The 18,392-nt window shown below is 27.8% G+C and overlaps 1 long non-coding RNA gene across 1 annotated transcript in view; it reads left to right on the top strand.

Annotated features, from left to right (window-relative positions):
* LOC147806075 (uncharacterized) overlaps positions 1 to 18,392 on the top strand; it is a 163,039-nt gene that overhangs the window by 42,374 nt on the left and 102,273 nt on the right. Inside the window, exon 1 of the long non-coding RNA XR_015428705.1 lies at positions 1 to 18,392. This exon is cut by the window's left edge and continues 42,374 nt beyond it. This is a non-coding gene — a long non-coding RNA (uncharacterized LOC147806075).

Below are 18,392 nucleotides of genomic sequence, written 5' to 3'. Positions count from 1 at the left end.
TATTTTATCGTATGTGATTAAATTTTAAATGTCATCAATATTTGAGGTTTTTATTTATTAGTGGTTTAAAGCAATTGAAATGCTATATAGAGTTTTGTGGCCCTGTTGATTTTCATCGTTTAAGTTAAGGTGATTATATTTATAACGTTTTCGTGATTTTGAGGTAGTGAAGGTTTTAGTTATAGAGGTTGTTTTACGAGCAATTTTAAAAAATTGAATTGTATTTAAGAGTGTGACCCTGTTGATTATCATCGTATAAATAAAGTAAAAATTGAGGTTTTGAAGGTATTGATATTAAGATTTTTAAAGAGTAGTTTTAAAATAGTGTAAATTGGTAATTTGATAATGAATCAAGATTGAGGACGTATCATGATAGATATTCAGATTTTTTTTTTCACTGCTAAAGTGTAGCTTTTATTATTGATTTAAAATTAAGTGTAGTATGCACCGAAATATAAGAAACTTTGTCTTTATTTAAAATTGATAGAGAAAAGTGTGACCCTAATCCCCATCTTCACGGCATAAATGAGTATTTTAATTCCTTAATTATAAGTATATTTGAAAGTACAGAAATTCATCATGTCTATAATATAATTGAAGTGTGACCCTGTTCTTTTTCATCGTCTAAGCAAATTAATCGAAATTTTGAAGAGTACAAATAGAGGTTTTTATGAGTCATTTTAAAATAGAATGAATTTGTAATTTGACGAAAGTATGACGACAAATCATGATAGATATTCAGATATTTTTTTCACTGCTATAGTGTTTGAACCTAACTATGAAAAAGTGTGCCCTTAGTTAAAATCGTAAAAGCGTGAGAAATGTGACCCTTATCCCAATTTTCATCGGTTAAATGAATAAGAAAAATAAAGGTTAATTGTTTAGTTATAAATATATTTGAAAGCAAATAAATTCATAATGTCATCTAAATTTTGAGGTTTTCGAGGTGTTTATGAGTTGTTTCAAAATAAGAAAAAATTGGTAATTTGAAAAAGTTTCAAGATTGACGACCTATCATTAGGAGTAGTATGAACCTTACTATGAAAAAGTGTTTCCTGAGTGAAAAGTTTAAAATTGAGAGAAGTGTGACCCTGTTCCTTTTCATCGTATAAAATCGTATCATCGTATGTGACTATATTTTAAATGTCATCTATATTTGAGGTTTTTATTTATTAGTGGTTTAAAGCACTTGAAATGCTATATAGAGTTGTGTGGCCCTGTTGATTTTCATCGTTTAAGTTAAGGTGATTATATTTATAACGTCTTCGTGATTTTGAGGTAGTGAAGATTTTAGTTATAGAGGTTGTTTTACGAGCAATTTTAAAAAATTGAATTGTATTTAAGAGTGTGACCCTGTTGATTATCATCGTATAAGCAAAGTAAACGTCATTAATTTATAAAGCCAACGAAAAATTGAGGTTTTGAAGGTATTGATATTAAGATTTTTTAAGAGTAGTTTTAAAATAGTGTAAATTGGTAATTTGATAATGAATCAAGATTGAGGACGTATCATGATAGATATTCAGATTTCTTTTTTTCACTGCTAAAGTGTAGCTTTTATTATTGATTTAAAATTAAGTGTAGTATGCACCGAAATATAAGAAACTTTGTCTTCAGTTAAAATTGATAGAGAAAAGTGTGACCCTAATCCCCATCTTCACGGCATAAATGAGTATTTTAATTCCTTAATTATAAGTATATTTGAAAGTACAGAAATTCATCATGTCTATAATATAATTGAAGTGTGACCCTGTTCTTTTTCATTGTCTAAGCAAATTAATCGAAATTTTGAAGAGTATAAATAGAGGTTTTTATGAGTCATTTTAAAATAGAATGAATTAGTAATTTGACGAAAGTATGACGACAAATCATGATAGATATTCAGATATTTTTTTCACTGCTATAGTGTTTAAACCTAACTATGAAAAAGTGTGACCTTAGTTAAAATCGTAAAAGCGTGAGAAGTGTGACCCTTATCCCAATTTTCATCGGTTAAATGAATAATAAAAATAAAGGTTAATTTTTTAGTTATAAATATATTTGATAGCAAATAAATTCATAATGTCATCTAAATTTTGAGGTTTTCGAGGTGTTTATGAGTAGTTTCAAAATAAGAAAAAATTGGTAATTTGAAAAAGTTTCAAGATTGACGACCTATCATTACAAGTAGTATGAACCTTACTATGAAAAAGTGTTTCCTGAGTGAAAAGTTTAAAATTGAGAGAAGTGTGACCCTGTTCCTTTTCATCGTATAAAATCGTATCATCGTATGTGATTAAATTTTAAATGTCATCTATATTTGAGCTTTTTTTTATTAAGTGGTTTAAAGCAATTGAAATGCTATATAGAGTTGTGTGACCCTGTTGATTTTCATCGTTTAAGTTAAGGTGATTATATTATAACGTCTTCGTGATTTTGAGGTAGTGAAGGTTTTAGTTATAGAGGTTGTTTTACGAGCAATTTTAAAAAATTGAATTGTATTTAAGAGTGTGACCCTGTTGATTATCATCGTATAAGCAATGTAAACGTCATTAATTTATAAAGCCAACGAAAAAATTGAGGTTTTGAAGGTATTGATATTAAGATTTTTAAAGAGTAGTTTTAAAATAGTGTAAATTGGTAATTTGATAATGAATCAAGATTGAGGACGTATCATGATAGATATTCAGATTTTTTTTTTCACTGCTAAAGTGTAGCTTTTATTATTGATTTAAAATTAAGTGTAGTATGCACCGAAATATAAGAAACTTTGTCTTTAGTTAAAATTGATAGAGAAAAGTGTGACCCTAATCCCCATCTTCACGGCATAAATGAGTATTTTAATTCCTTAATTATAAGTATATTTGAAAGTACAGAAATTCATCATGTCTATAATATAATTGAAGTGTGACCCTGTTCTTTTTCATCGTCTAAGCAAATTAATCGAAATTTTGAAGAGTACAAATAGAGGTTTTTATGAGTCATTTTAAAATAGAATGAATTTGTAATTTGACGAAAGTATGACGACAAATCATGATAGATATTCAGATATTTTTTTCACTGCTATAGTGTTTGAACCTAACTATGAAAAAGTGTGCCCTTAGTTAAAATCGTAAAAGCGTGAGAAGTGTGACCCTTATCCCAATTTTCATCGGTTAAATGAATAAGAAAAATAAAGGTTAATTGTTTAGTTATAAATATATTTGAAAGCAAATAAATTCATAATGTCATCTAAATTTTGAGGTTTTCGAGGTGTTTATGAGTTGTTTCAAAATAAGAAAAAATTGGTAATTTGAAAAAGTTTCAAGATTGACGACCTATCATTAGGAGTAGTATGAACCTTACTATGAAAAAGTGTTTCCTGAGTGAAAAGTTTAAAATTGAGAGAAGTGTGACCCTGTTCCTTTCCATCGTATAAAATCGTATCATCGTATGTGACTATATTTTAAATGTCATCTATATTTGAGGTTTTTATTTATTAGTGGTTTAAAGCACTTGAAATGCTATATAGAGTTGTGTGGCCCTGTTGATTTTCATCGTTTAAGTTAAGGTGATTATATTTATAACGTCTTCGTGATTTTGAGGTAGTGAAGATTTTAGTTATAGAGGTTGTTTTACGAGCAATTTTAAAAAATTGAATTGTATTTAAGAGTGTGACCCTGTTGATTATCATCGTATAAGCAAAGTAAACGTCATTAATTTATAAAGCCAACGAAAAATTGAGGTTTTGAAGGTATTGATATTAAGATTTTTTAAGAGTAGTTTTAAAATAGTGTAAATTGGTAATTTGATAATGAATCAAGATTGAGGACGTATCATGATAGATATTCAGATTTCTTTTTTTCACTGCTAAAGTGTAGCTTTTATTATTGATTTAAAATTAAGTGTAGTATGCACCGAAATATAAGAAACTTTGTCTTTAGTTAAAATTGATAGAGAAAAGTGTGACCCTAATCCCCATCTTCACGGCATAAATGAGTATTTTAATTCCTTAATTATAAGTATATTTGAAAGTACAGAAATTCATCATGTCTATAATATAATTGAAGTGTGACCCTGTTCTTTTTCATCGTCTAAGCAAATTAATCGAAATTTTGAAGAGTATAAATAGAGGTTTTTATGAGTCATTTTAAAGTAGAATGAATTTGTAATTTGACGAAAGTATGACGACAAATCATGATAGATAATCAGATATTTTTTTCACTGCTATAGTGTTTGAACCTAACTATGAAAAAGTGTGCCCTTAGTTAAAATCGTAAAAGCGTGAGAAGTGTGACCCTTATCCCAATTTTCATCGGTTAAATGAATAAGAAAAGTAAAGGTTAATTTTTTAGTTATAAATATATTTGAAAGCAAATAAATTCATAATGTCATCTAAATTTTGAGGTTTTCGAGGTGTTTATGAGTAGTTTCAAAGTAAGAAAAAATTGGTAATTTAAAAAAGTTTCAAGATTAACGACCTATCATTAGGAGTAGTATGAACCTTACTATGAAAAAGTGTTTCCTGAGTGAAAAGTTTAAAATTGAGAGAAGTGTGACCTTGTTTCTTTTCATCGTATTCTCATCGTATGTGATTAAATTTTAAATGTCATCAATATTTGAGGTTTTTATTTATTAGTGGTTTAAAGCAATTGAAATGCTATATAGAGTTGTGTGGCCCTGTTGATTTTCATCGTTTAAGTTAAGGTGATTATATTTATAACGTCTTCGTGATTTTGAGGTAGTGAAGGTTTTAGTTATAGAGGTTGTTTTACGAGCAATTTAAAAAAATTGAATTGTATTTAAGAGTGTGACCCTGTTGATTACCATCGTATAAGTAAAGTAAACGTCATTAATTTATAAAGCCAACGAAAAATTAAGGTTTTGAAGGTATTGATATTAAGATTTTTAATGAGTAGTTTTAAAATAGTGTAAATTGGTAATTTGATAATGAATCAAGATTGAGGACGTATCATGATAGATATTCAGATTTCTTTTTTTCACTGCTAAAGTGTAGCTTTTATTATTGATTTAAAATTAAGTGTAGTATGCACCGAAATATAAGAAACTTTGTCTTTAGTTAAAATTAATAGAGAAAAGTGTGACCCTAATCCCCATCTTCACGGCATAAATGAGTATTTTAATTCCTTAATTATAAGTATATTTGAAAGTACAGAAATTCATCATGTCTATAATATAATTGAAGTGTGACCCTGTTCTTTTTCATCGTCTAAGCAAATTAATCGAAATTTTGAAGAGTATAAATAGAGGTTTTTATGAGTCATTTTAAAGTAGAATGAATTTGTAATTTGACGAAAGTATGACGACAAATCATGATAGATAATCAGATATTTTTTTCACTGCTATAGTGTTTGAACCTAACTATGAAAAATTGTGCCCTTAGTTAAAATCGTAAAAGCGTGAGAAGTGTGACCCTTATCCCAATTTTCATCGGTTAAATGAATAAGAAAAATAAAGGTTAATTTTTTAGTTATAAATATATTTGAAAGCAAATAAATTCATAATGTCATCTAAATTTTGAGGTTTTCGAGGTGTTTATGAGTAGTTTCAAAATAAGAAAAAATTGGTAATTTGAAAAAGTTTCAAGATTGACGACCTATCATTAGGAGTAGTATGAACCTTACTATGAAAAAGTGTTTCCTGAGTGAAAAGTTTAAAATTGAGAGAAGTGTGACCCTGTTCCTTTTCATCGTATAAAATCGTATCATCGTATGTGACTATATTTTAAATGTCATCTATATTTGAGGTTTTTATTTATTAGTGGTTTAAAGCACTTGAAATGCTATATAGAGTTGTGTGGCCCTGTTGATTTTCATCGTTTAAGTTAAGGTGATTATATTTATAACGTCTTCGTGATTTTGAGGTAGTGAAGATTTTAGTTATAGAGGTTGTTTTACGAGCAATTTTAAAAAATTGAATTGTATTTAAGAGTGTGACCCTGTTGATTATCATCGTATAAGCAAAGTAAACGTCATTAATTTATAAAGCCAACGAAAAATTGAGGTTTTGAAGGTATTGATATTAAGATTTTTTAAGAGTAGTTTTAAAATAGTGTAAATTGGTAATTTGATAATGAATCAAGATTGAGGACGTATCATGATAGATATTCAGATTTCTTTTTTTCACTGCTAAAGTGTAGCTTTTATTATTGATTTAAAATTAAGTGTAGTATGCACCGAAATATAAGAAACTTTGTCTTTAGTTAAAATTGATAGAGAAAAGTGTGACCCTAATCCCCATCTTCACGGCATAAATGAGTATTTTAATTCCTTAATTATAAGTATATTTGAAAGTACAGAAATTCATCATGTCTATAATATAATTGAAGTGTGACCCTGTTCTTTTTCATCGTCTAAGCAAATTAATCGAAATTTTGAAGAGTATAAATAGAGGTTTTTATGAGTCATTTTAAAGTAGAATGAATTTGTAATTTGACGAAAGTATGACGACAAATCATGATAGATAATCAGATATTTTTTTCACTGCTATAGTGTTTGAACCTAACTATGAAAAAGTGTGCCCTTAGTTAAAATCGTAAAAGCGTGAGAAGTGTGACCCTTATCCCAATTTTCATCGGTTAAATGAATAAGAAAAGTAAAGGTTAATTTTTTAGTTATAAATATATTTGAAAGCAAATAAATTCATAATGTCATCTAAATTTTGAGGTTTTCGAGGTGTTTATGAGTAGTTTCAAAGTAAGAAAAAATTGGTAATTTAAAAAAGTTTCAAGATTAACGACCTATCATTAGGAGTAGTATGAACCTTACTATGAAAAAGTGTTTCCTGAGTGAAAAGTTTAAAATTGAGAGAAGTGTGACCTTGTTTCTTTTCATCGTATTCTCATCGTATGTGATTAAATTTTAAATGTCATCAATATTTGAGGTTTTTATTTATTAGTGGTTTAAAGCAATTGAAATGCTATATAGAGTTGTGTGGCCCTGTTGATTTTCATCGTTTAAGTTAAGGTGATTATATTTATAACGTCTTCGTGATTTTGAGGTAGTGAAGATTTTAGTTATAGAGGTTGTTTTACGAGCAATTTTAAAAAATTGAATTGTATTTAAGAGTGTGACCCTGTTGATTATCATCGTATAAGCAAAGTAAACGTCATTAATTTATAAAGCCAACGAAAAATTGAGGTTTTGAAGGTATTGATATTAAGATTTTTTAAGAGTAGTTTTAAAATAGTGTAAATTGGTAATTTGATAATGAATCAAGATTGAGGACGTATCATGATAGATATTCAGATTTCTTTTTTTCACTGCTAAAGTGTAGCTTTTATTATTGATTTAAAATTAAGTGTAGTATGCACCAAAATATAAGAAACTTTGTCTTTAGTTAAAATTGATAGAGAAAAGTGTGACCCTAATCCCCATCTTCACGGCATAAATGAGTATTTTAATTCCTTAATTATAAGTATATTTGAAAGTACAGAAATTCATCATGTCTATAATATAATTGAAGTGTGACCCTGTTCTTTTTCATCGTCTAAGCAAATTAATCGAAATTTTGAAGAGTATAAATAGAGGTTTTTATGAGTCATTTTAAAGTAGAATGAATTTGTAATTTGACGAAAGTATGACGACAAATCATGATAGATAATCAGATATTTTTTTCACTGCTATAGTGTTTGAACCTAACTATGAAAAATTGTGCCCTTAGTTAAAATCGTAAAAGCGTGAGAAGTGTGACCCTTATCCCAATTTTCATCGGTTAAATGAATAAGAAAAATAAAGGTTAATTTTTTAGTTATAAATATATTTGAAAGCAAATAAATTCATAATGTCATCTAAATTTTGAGGTTTTCGAGGTGTTTATGAGTAGTTTCAAAATAAGAAAAAATTGGTAATTTAAAAAAGTTTCAAGATTGACGACCTATCATTAGGAGTAGTATGAACCTTACTATGAAAAAGTGTTTCCTGAGTGAAAAGTTTAAAATTGAGAGAAGAGTGACCTTGTTCCTTTTCATCGTATTCTCATCGTATGTGATTAAATTTTAAATGTCATCAATATTTGAGGTTTTTATTTATTAGTGGTTTAAAGCAATTGAAATGCTATATAGAGTTGTGTGGCCCTGTTGATTTTCATCGTTTAAGTTAAGGTGATTATATTTATAACGTCTTCGTGATTTTGAGGTAGTGAAGATTTTAGTTATAGAGGTTGTTTTACGAGCAATTTTAAAAAATATAATTGTATTTAAGAGTGTGACCCTGTTGATTATCATCGTATAAACAAAGTAAACGTCATTAATTTTTAAAGCTAACGAAAAATGGAGGTTTTGAAGGTATTGATATTAAGATTTTTAAAGAGTTGTTTTAAAATAGTGTAAATTGGTAATTTGATAATGAATCAAGATTGAGGACGTATCATGATAGATATTCCGATTTGTTTTTCACTGCTAAAGTGTAGCTTTTATTATTGATTTAAAATTAAGTGTAGTATGCACCTAAATATAAGAAACTTTGTCTTTAGTTAAAATTGATAGAGAAAAGTGTGACCCTAATCCCCTTCTTCACGGCATAAATGAGTATTTTAATTTCTTAATTATAAGTATATTTGAAAGTACAGAAATTCATCATGTCTATAATATAATTGAAGTGTGACCCTGTTCTTTTTCATTGTCTAAGCAAATTAATCGAAATTATGAAGAGTATAAATAGAGGTTTTTATGAGTCATTTTAAAATAGAATGAATTAGTAATTTGACGAAAGTATGACGACAAATCATGATAGATATTCAGATATTTTTTTCACTGCTATAGTGTTTGAACCTAACTATGAAAAAGTGTGCCCTTAGTTAAAATCGTAAAAGCGTGAGAAGTGTGACCCTTATCCCAATTTTCATCGGTTAAATGAATAAGAAAAGTAAAGGTTAATTTTTTAGTTATAAATATATTTGAAAGCAAATAAATTCATAATGTCATCTAAATTTTGAGGTTTTCGAGGTGTTTATGAGTAGTTTCAAAGTAAGAAAAAATTGGTAATTTAAAAAAGTTTCAAGATTAACGACCTATCATTAGGAGTAGTATGAACCTTACTATGAAAAAGTGTTTCCTGAGTGAAAAGTTTAAAATTGAGAGAAGTGTGACCTTGTTTCTTTTCATCGTATTCTCATCGTATGTGATTAAATTTTAAATGTCATCAATATTTGAGGTTTTTATTTATTAGTGGTTTAAAGCAATTGAAATGCCATATAGAGTTGTGTGGCCCTGTTGATTTTCATCGTTTAAGTTAAGGTGATTATATTTATAACGTCTTCGTGATTTTGAGGTAGTGAAGGTTTTAGTTATAGAGGTTGTTTTACGAGCAATTTAAAAAAATTGAATTGTATTTAAGAGTGTGACCCTGTTGATTACCATCGTATAAGTAAAGTAAACGTCATTAATTTATAAAGCCAACGAAAAATTAAGGTTTTGAAGGTATTGATATTAAGATTTTTAATGAGTAGTTTTAAAATAGTGTAAATTGGTAATTTGATAATGAATCAAGATTGAGGACGTATCATGATAGATATTCAGATTTTTTTTTTCACTGCTAAAGTGTAGCTTTTATTATTGATTTAAAATTAAGTGTAGTATGCACCGAAATATAAGAAACTTTGTCTTTAGTTAAAATTGATAGAGAAAAGTGTGACCCTAATCCCCTTCTTCACGGCATAAATGAGTATTTTAATTCCTTAATTATAAGTATATTTGAAAGTACAGAAATTCATCATGTCTATAATATAATTGAAGTGTGACCCTGTTCTTTTTCATTGTCTAAGCAAATTAATCGAAATTTTGAAGAGTATAAATAGAGGTTTTTATGAGTCATTTTAAAATAGAATGAATTAGTAATTTGACGAAAGTATGACGACAAATCATGATAGATATTCAGATATTTTTTTCACTGCTATAGTGTTTGAACCTAACTATGAAAAAGTGTGCCCTTAGTTAAAATCGTAAAAGCGTGAGAAGTGTGACCCTTATCCCAATTTTCATCGGTTAAATGAATAAGAAAAATAAAGGTTAATTTTTTAGTTATAAATATATTTGAAAGCAAATAAATTCATAATGTCATCTAAATTTTGAGGTTTTCGAGGTGTTTATGAGTAGTTTCAAAATAAGAAAAAATTGGTAATTTAAAAAAGTTTCAAGATTAACGACCTATCATTAGGAGTAGTATGAACCTTACTATGAAAAAGTGTTTCCTGAGTGAAAAGTTTAAAATTGAGAGAAGTGTGACCCTGTTCCTTTTCTTCGTGTCATCGTTTTTTCATCGTATGTGATTAAATTTTAAATGTCATCAATATTTGAGGTTTTTATTTATTAGAGGTTTAAAGCAATTGAAATGCTATATAGAGTTGTGTGGCCCTGTTGATTTTCATCGTTTAAGTTAAGGTGATTATATTTATAACGTCTTCGTGATTTTGAGGTAGTGAAGGTTTTAGTTATAAAGGTTGTTTTACGAGTAATTTAAAAAAAATTGAATTGTATTTAAGAGTGTGACCCTGTTGATTATCATCGTATAAGCAAAGTAAACGTCATTAATTTATAAAGCCAACGAAAAATTGAGGTTTTGAAGGTATTGATATTAAGATTTTTAAAGAGTAGTTTTAAAATAGTGTAAATTGGTAATTTGATAATGAATCAAGATTGAGGACGTATCATGATAGATATTCCGATTTTTTTTTCACTGCTAAAGTGTAGCTTTTATTATTGATTTAAAATTAAGTGTAGTATGCACCGAAATATAAGAAACTTTGTCTTTAGTTAAAATTGATAGAGAAAAGTGTGACCCTAATCCCCATCTTCACGGCATAAATAAGTATTTTAATTCCTTAATTATAAGTATATTTGAAAGTACAGAAATTCATCATGTCTATAATATAATTGAAGTGTGACCCTGTTCTTTTTCATCGTCTAAGCAAATTAATCGAAATTTTGAAGAGTACAAATAGAGGTTTTTATGAGTCATTTTAAAATAGAATGAATTTGTAATTTGACGAAAGTATGACGACAAATCATGATAGATATTCAGATATTTTTTTCACTGCTATAGTGTTTGAACCTAACTATGAAAAAGTGTGCCCTTAGTTAAAATCGTAAAAGCGTGAGAAGTGTGACCCTTATCCCAATTTTCATCGGTTAAATGAATAAGAAAAATAAAGGTTAATTGTTTAGTTATAAATATATTTGAAAGCAAATAAATTCATAATGTCATCTAAATTTTGAGGTTTTCGAGGTGTTTATGAGTAGTTTCAAAATAAGAAAAAATTGGTAATTTAAAAAAGTTTCAAGATTAACGACCTATCATTAGGAGTAGTATGAACCTTACTATGAAAAAGTGTTTCCTGAGTGAAAAGTTTAAAATTGAGAGAAGTGTGACCCTGTTCCTTTTCTTCGTGTCATCGTTTTTTCATCGTATGTGATTAAATTTTAAATGTCATCAATATTTGAGGTTTTTATTTATTAGAGGTTTAAAGCAATTGAAATGCTATATAGAGTTGTGTGGCCCTGTTGATTTTCATCGTTTAAGTTAAGGTGATTATATTTATAACGTCTTCGTGATTTTGAGGTAGTGAAGGTTTTAGTTATAAAGGTTGTTTTACGAGTAATTTAAAAAAAATTGAATTGTATTTAAGAGTGTGACCCTGTTGATTATCATCGTATAAGCAAAGTAAACGTCATTAATTTATAAAGCCAACGAAAAATTGAGGTTTTGAAGGTATTGATATTAAGATTTTTAAAGAGTAGTTTTAAAATAGTGTAAATTGGTAATTTGATAATGAATCAAGATTGAGGACGTATCATGATAGATATTCCGATTTTTTTTTCACTGCTAAAGTGTAGCTTTTATTATTGATTTAAAATTAAGTGTAGTATGCACCGAAATATAAGAAACTTTGTCTTTAGTTAAAATTGATAGAGAAAAGTGTGACCCTAATCCCCATCTTCACGGCATAAATAAGTATTTTAATTCCTTAATTATAAGTATATTTGAAAGTACAGAAATTCATCATGTCTATAATATAATTGAAGTGTGACCCTGTTCTTTTTCATCGTCTAAGCAAATTAATCGAAATTTTGAAGAGTACAAATAGAGGTTTTTATGAGTCATTTTAAAATAGAATGAATTTGTAATTTGACGAAAGTATGACGACAAATCATGATAGATATTCAGATATTTTTTTCACTGCTATAGTGTTTGAACCTAACTATGAAAAAGTGTGCCCTTAGTTAAAATCGTAAAAGCGTGAGAAGTGTGACCCTTATCCCAATTTTCATCGGTTAAATGAATAAGAAAAATAAAGGTTAATTGTTTAGTTATAAATATATTTGAAAGCAAATAAATTCATAAAGTCATCTAAATTTTGAGGTTTTCGAGGTGTTTATGAGTTGTTTCAAAATAAGAAAAAATTGGTAATTTGAAAAAGTTTCAAGATTGACGACCTATCATTAGGAGTAGTATGAACCTTACTATGAAAAAGTGTTTCCTGAGTGAAAAGTTTAAAATTGAGAGAAGTGTGACCCTGTTCCTTTTCATCGTATAAAATCGTATCATCGTATGTGACTAAATTTTAAATGTCATCTATATTTGAGGTTTTTATTTATTAGTGGTTTAAAGCACTTGAAATGCTATATAGAGTTGTGTGGCCCTGTTGATTTTCATCGTTTAAGTTAAGGTGATTATATTATAACGTCTTCGTGATTTTGAGGTAGTGAAGGTTTTAGTTATAGAGGTTGTTTTACGAGCAATTTTAAAAAATATAATTGTATTTAAGAGTGTGACCCTGTTGATTATCATCGTATAAACAAAGTAAACGTCATTAATTTTTAAAGCTAACGAAAAATGGAGGTTTTGAAGGTATTGATATTAAGATTTTTAATGAGTTGTTTTAAAATAGTGTAAATTGGTAATTTGATAATGAATCAAGATTGAGGACGTATCATGATAGATATTCCGATTTGTTTTTCACTGCTAAAGTGTAGCTTTTATTATTGATTTAAAATTAAGTGTAGTATGCACCTAAATATAAGAAACTTTGTCTTTAGTTAAAATTGATAGAGAAAAGTGTGACCCTAATCCCCTTCTTCACGGCATAAATGAGTATTTTAATTCCTTAATTATAAGTATATTTGAAAGTACAGAAATTCATCATGTCTATAATATAATTGAAGTGTGACCCTGTTCTTTTTCATTGTCTAAGCAAATTAATCGAAATTATGAAGAGTATAAATAGAGGTTTTTATGAGTCATTTTAAAATGGAATGAATTAGTAATTTGACGAAAGTATGACGACAAATCATGATAGATATTCAGATATTTTTTTCACTGCTATAGTGTTTGAACCTAACTATGAAAAAGTGTGCCCTTAGTTAAAATCGTAAAAGCGTGAGAAGTGTGACCCTTATCCCAATTTTCATCGGTTAAATGAATAAGAAAAATAAAGGTTAATTTTTTAGTTATAAATATATTTGAAAGCAAATAAATTCATAATGTCATCTAAATTTTGAGGTTTTTGAGGTGTTTATGAGTAGTTTCAAAATAAGAAAAAATTGGTAATTTGAAAAAGTTTCAAGATTGACGACCTATCATTAGGAGTAGTATGAACCTTACTATGAAAAAGTGTTTCCTGAGTGAAAAGTTTAAAATTGAGAGAAGAGTGACCTTGTTCCTTTTCATCGTATTTTCATCGTATGTGATTAAATTTTAAATGTCATCTATATTTGAGCTTTTTTTTATTAAGTGGTTTAAAGCAATTGAAATGCTATATAGAGTTGTGTGACCCTGTTGATTTTCATCGTTTAAGTTAAGGTGATTATATTATAACGTCTTCGTGATTTTGAGGTAGTGATGGTTTTAGTTATAGAGGTTGTTTTACGAGCAATTTTAAAAAATTGAATTGTATTTAAGAGTGTGACCCTGTTGATTATCATCGTATAAGCAATGTAAACGTCATTAATTTATAAAGCCAACGAAAAAATTGAGGTTTTGAAGGTATTGATATTAAGATTTTTAAAGAGTAGGTTTAAAATAGTGTAAATTGGTAATTTGATAATGAATCAAGATTGAGGACGTATCATGATAGATATTCAGATTTTTTTTTTCACTGCTAAAGTGTAGCTTTTATTATTGATTTAAAATTAAGTGTAGTATGCACCGAAATATAAGAAACTTTGTCTTTAGTTAAAATTGATAGAGAAAAGTGTGACCCTAATCCCCATCTTCACGGCATAAATGAGTATTTTAATTCCTTAATTATAAGTATATTTGAAAGTACAGAAATTCATCATGTCTATAATATAATTGAAGTGTGACCCTGTTCTTTTTCATCGTCTAAGCAAATTAATCGAAATTTTGAACAGTACAAATAGAGGTTTTTATGAGTCATTTTAAAATAGAATGAATTTGTAATTTGACGAAAGTATGACGACAAATCATGATAGATATTCAGATATTTTTTTCACTGCTATAGTGTTTGAACCTAACTATGAAAAAGTGTGCCCTTAAATAAAATCGTAAAAGCGTGAGAAGTGTGACCCTTATCCCAATTTTCATCGGTTAAATGAATAAGAAAAATAAAGGTTAATTGTTTAGTTATAAATATATTTGAAAGCAAATAAATTCATAATGTCATCTAAATTTTGAGGTTTTCGAGGTGTTTATGAGTTGTTTCAAAATGAGAAAAAATTGGTAATTTGAAAAAGTTTCAAGATTGACGACCTATCATTAGGAGTAGTATGAACCTTACTATGAAAAAGTGTTTCCTGAGTGAAAAGTTTAAAATTGAGAGAAGTGTGACCCTGTTCCTTTTCATCGTATAAAATCGTATCATCGTATGTGACTAAATTTTAAATGTCATCTATATTTGAGGTTTTTATTTATTAGTGGTTTAAAGCACTTGAAATGCTATATAGAGTTGTGTGGCCCTGTTGATTTTCATCGTTTAAGTTAAGGTGATTATATTTATAACGTCTTCGTGATTTTGAGGTAGTGAAGATTATAGTTATAGAGGTTGTTTTACGAGCAATTTTAAAAAATTGAATTGTATTTAAGAGTGTGACCCTGTTGATTATCATCGTATAAACAAAGTAAACGTCATTAATTTTTAAAGCTAACGAAAAATGGAGGTTTTGAAGGTATTGATATTAAGATTTTTAAAGAGTAGTTTTAAAATAGTGTAAATTGGTAATTTGATAATGAATCAAGATTGAGGACGTATCATGATAGATATTCCGATTTTTTTTTCACTGCTAAAGTGTAGCTTTTCTTATTGATTTAAAATTAAGTGTAGTATGCACCGAAATATAAGAAACTTTGTCTTTAGTTAAATTGATAGAGAAAAGTGTGACCCTAATCCCCTTCTTCACGGCATAAATGAGTATTTTAATTCCTTAATTATAAGTATATTTGAAAGTACAGAATTTCATCATGTCTATAATATAATTGAAGTGTGACCCTGTTCTTTTTCATTGTCTAAGCAAATTAATCGAAATTTTGAAGAGTATAAATAGAGGTTTTTATGAGTCATTTTAAAATAGAATGAATTAGTAATTTGACGAAAGTATGACGACAAATCATGATAGATATTCAGATATTTTTTTCACTGCTATAGTGTTTGAACCTAACTATGAAAAAGTGTGCCCTTAGTTAAAATCGTAAAAGCGTGAGAAGTGTGACCCTTATCCCAATTTTCATCGGTTAAATGAATAAGAAAAATAAAGGTTAATTGTTTAGTTATAAATATATTTGAAAGCAAATAAATTCATAATGTCATCTAAATTTTGAGGTTTTCGAGGTGTTTATGAGTTGTTTCAAAATAAGAAAAAATTGGTAATTTGAAAAAGTTTCAAGATTGACGACCTATCATTAGGAGTAGTATGAACCTTACTATGAAAAAGTGTTTCCTGAGTGAAAAGTTTAAAATTGAGAGAAGTGTGACCCTGTTCCTTTTCATCGTATAAAATCGTATCATCGTATGTGACTATATTTTAAATGTCATCTATATTTGAGGTTTTTATTTATTAGTGGTTTAAAGCACTTGAAATGCTATATAGAGTTGTGTGGCCCTGTTGATTTTCATCGTTTAAGTTAAGGTGATTATATTATAACGTCTTCGTGATTTTGAGGTAGTGAAGGTTTTAGTTATAGAGGTTGTTTTACGAGCAATTTTAAAAAATATAATTGTATTTAAGAGTGTGACCCTGTTGATTATCATCGTATAAACAAAGTAAACGTCATTAATTTTTAAAGCTAACGAAAAATGGAGGTTTTGAAGGTATTGATATTAAGATTTTTAAAGAGTTGTTTTAAAATAGTGTAAATTGGTAATTTGATAATGAATCAAGATTGAGGACGTATCATGATAGATATTCCGATTTGTTTTTCACTGCTAAAGTGTAGCTTTTATTATTGATTTAAAATTAAGTGTAGTATGCACCTAAATATAAGAAACTTTGTCTTTAGTTAAAATTGATAGAGAAAAGTGTGACCCTAATCCCCTTCTTCACGGCATAAATGAGTATTTTAATTCCTTAATTATAAGTATATTTGAAAGTACAGAAATTCATCATGTCTATAATATAATTGAAGTGTGACCCTGTTCTTTTTCATTGTCTAAGCAAATTAATCGAAATTATGAAGAGTATAAATAGAGGTTTTTATGAGTCATTTTAAAATAGAATGAATTAGTAATTTGACGAAAGTATGACGACAAATCATGATAGATATTCAGATATTTTTTTCACTGCTATAGTGTTTGAACCTAACTATGAAAAAGTGTGCCCTTAGTTAAAATCGTAAAAGCGTGAGAAGTGTGACCCTTATCCCAATTTTCATCGGTTAAATGAATAAGAAAAGTAAAGGTTAATTTTTTAGTTATAAATATATTTGAAAGCAAATAAATTCATAATGTCATCTAAATTTTGAGGTTTTCGAGGTGTTTATGAGTAGTTTCAAAGTAAGAAAAAATTGGTAATTTAAAAAAGTTTCAAGATTAACGACCTATCATTAGGAGTAGTATGAACCTTACTATGAAAAAGTGTTTCCTGAGTGAAAAGTTTAAAATTGAGAGAAGTGTGACCTTGTTTCTTTTCATCGTATTCTCATCGTATGTGATTAAATTTTAAATGTCATCAATATTTGAGGTTTTTATTTATTAGTGGTTTAAAGCAATTGAAATGCTATATAGAGTTGTGTGGCCCTGTTGATTCTCATCGTTTAAGTTAAGGTGATTATATTTATAACGTCTTCGTGATTTTGAGGTAGTGAAGGTTTTAATTATAGAGGTTGTTTTACGAGCAATTTAAAAAAATTGAATTGTATTTAAGAGTGTGACCCTGTTGATTACCATCGTATAAGTAAAGTAAACGTCATTAATTTATAAAGCCAACGAAAAATTAAGGTTTTGAAGGTATTGATATTAAGATTTTTAATGAGTAGTTTTAAAATAGTGTAAATTGGTAATTTGATAATGAATCAAGATTGAGGACGTATCATGATAGATATTCAGATTTTTTTTTTCACTGCTAAAGTGTAGCTTTTATTATTGATTTAAAATTAAGTGTAGTATGCACCGAAATATAAGAAACTTTGTCTTTAGTTAAAATTGATAGAGAAAAGTGTGACCCTAATCCCCTTCTTCACGGCATAAATGAGTATTTTAATTCCTTAATTATAAGTATATTTGAAAGTACAGAAATTCATCATGTCTATAATATAATTGAAGTGTGACCCTGTTCTTTTTCATTGTCTAAGCAAATTAATCGAAATTTTGAAGAGTATAAATAGAGGTTTTTATGAGTCATTTTAAAATAGAATGAATTAGTAATTTGACGAAAGTATGACGACAAATCATGATAGATATTCAGATATTTTTTTCACTGCTATAGTGTTTGAACCTAACTATGAAAAATTGTGTCCTTAGTTAAAATCGTAAAAGCGTGAGAAGTGTGACCCTTATCCCAATTTTCATCGGTTAAATGAATAAGAAAAATAATGGTTAATTTTTTAGTTATAAATATATTTGAAAGCAAATAAATTCATAATGTCATCTAAATTTTGAGGTTTTCGAGGTGTTTATGAGTAGTTTCAAAATAAGAAAAAATTGGTAATTTAAAAAAGTTTCAAGATTAACGACCTATCATTAGGAGTAGTATGAACCTTACTATGAAAAAGTGTTTCCCTCAGTGAAAAGTTTAAAATTGAGAGAAGTGTGACCCTGTTCCTTTTCTTCGTGTCATCGTTTTTTCATCGTATGTGATTAAATTTTAAATGTCATCAATATTTGAGGTTTTTATTTATTAGAGGTTTAAAGCAATTGAAATGCTATATAGAGTTGTGTGGCCCTGTTGATTTTCATCGTTTAAGTTAAGGTGATTATATTTATAACGTCTTCGTGATTTTGAGGTAGTGAAGGTTTTAGTTATAAAG

Source organism: Parasteatoda tepidariorum, chromosome 8, assembly GCF_982258835.1.
Source record: "Parasteatoda tepidariorum strain Cologne lab strain chromosome 8, Ptep-v5.0, whole genome shotgun sequence".
NCBI lineage: Eukaryota > Metazoa > Arthropoda > Arachnida > Araneae > Theridiidae > Parasteatoda > Parasteatoda tepidariorum.
The sequence above is the reverse complement of the archived record's forward strand: the minus strand, read 5'-3'. Positions and strand labels throughout refer to the sequence as shown.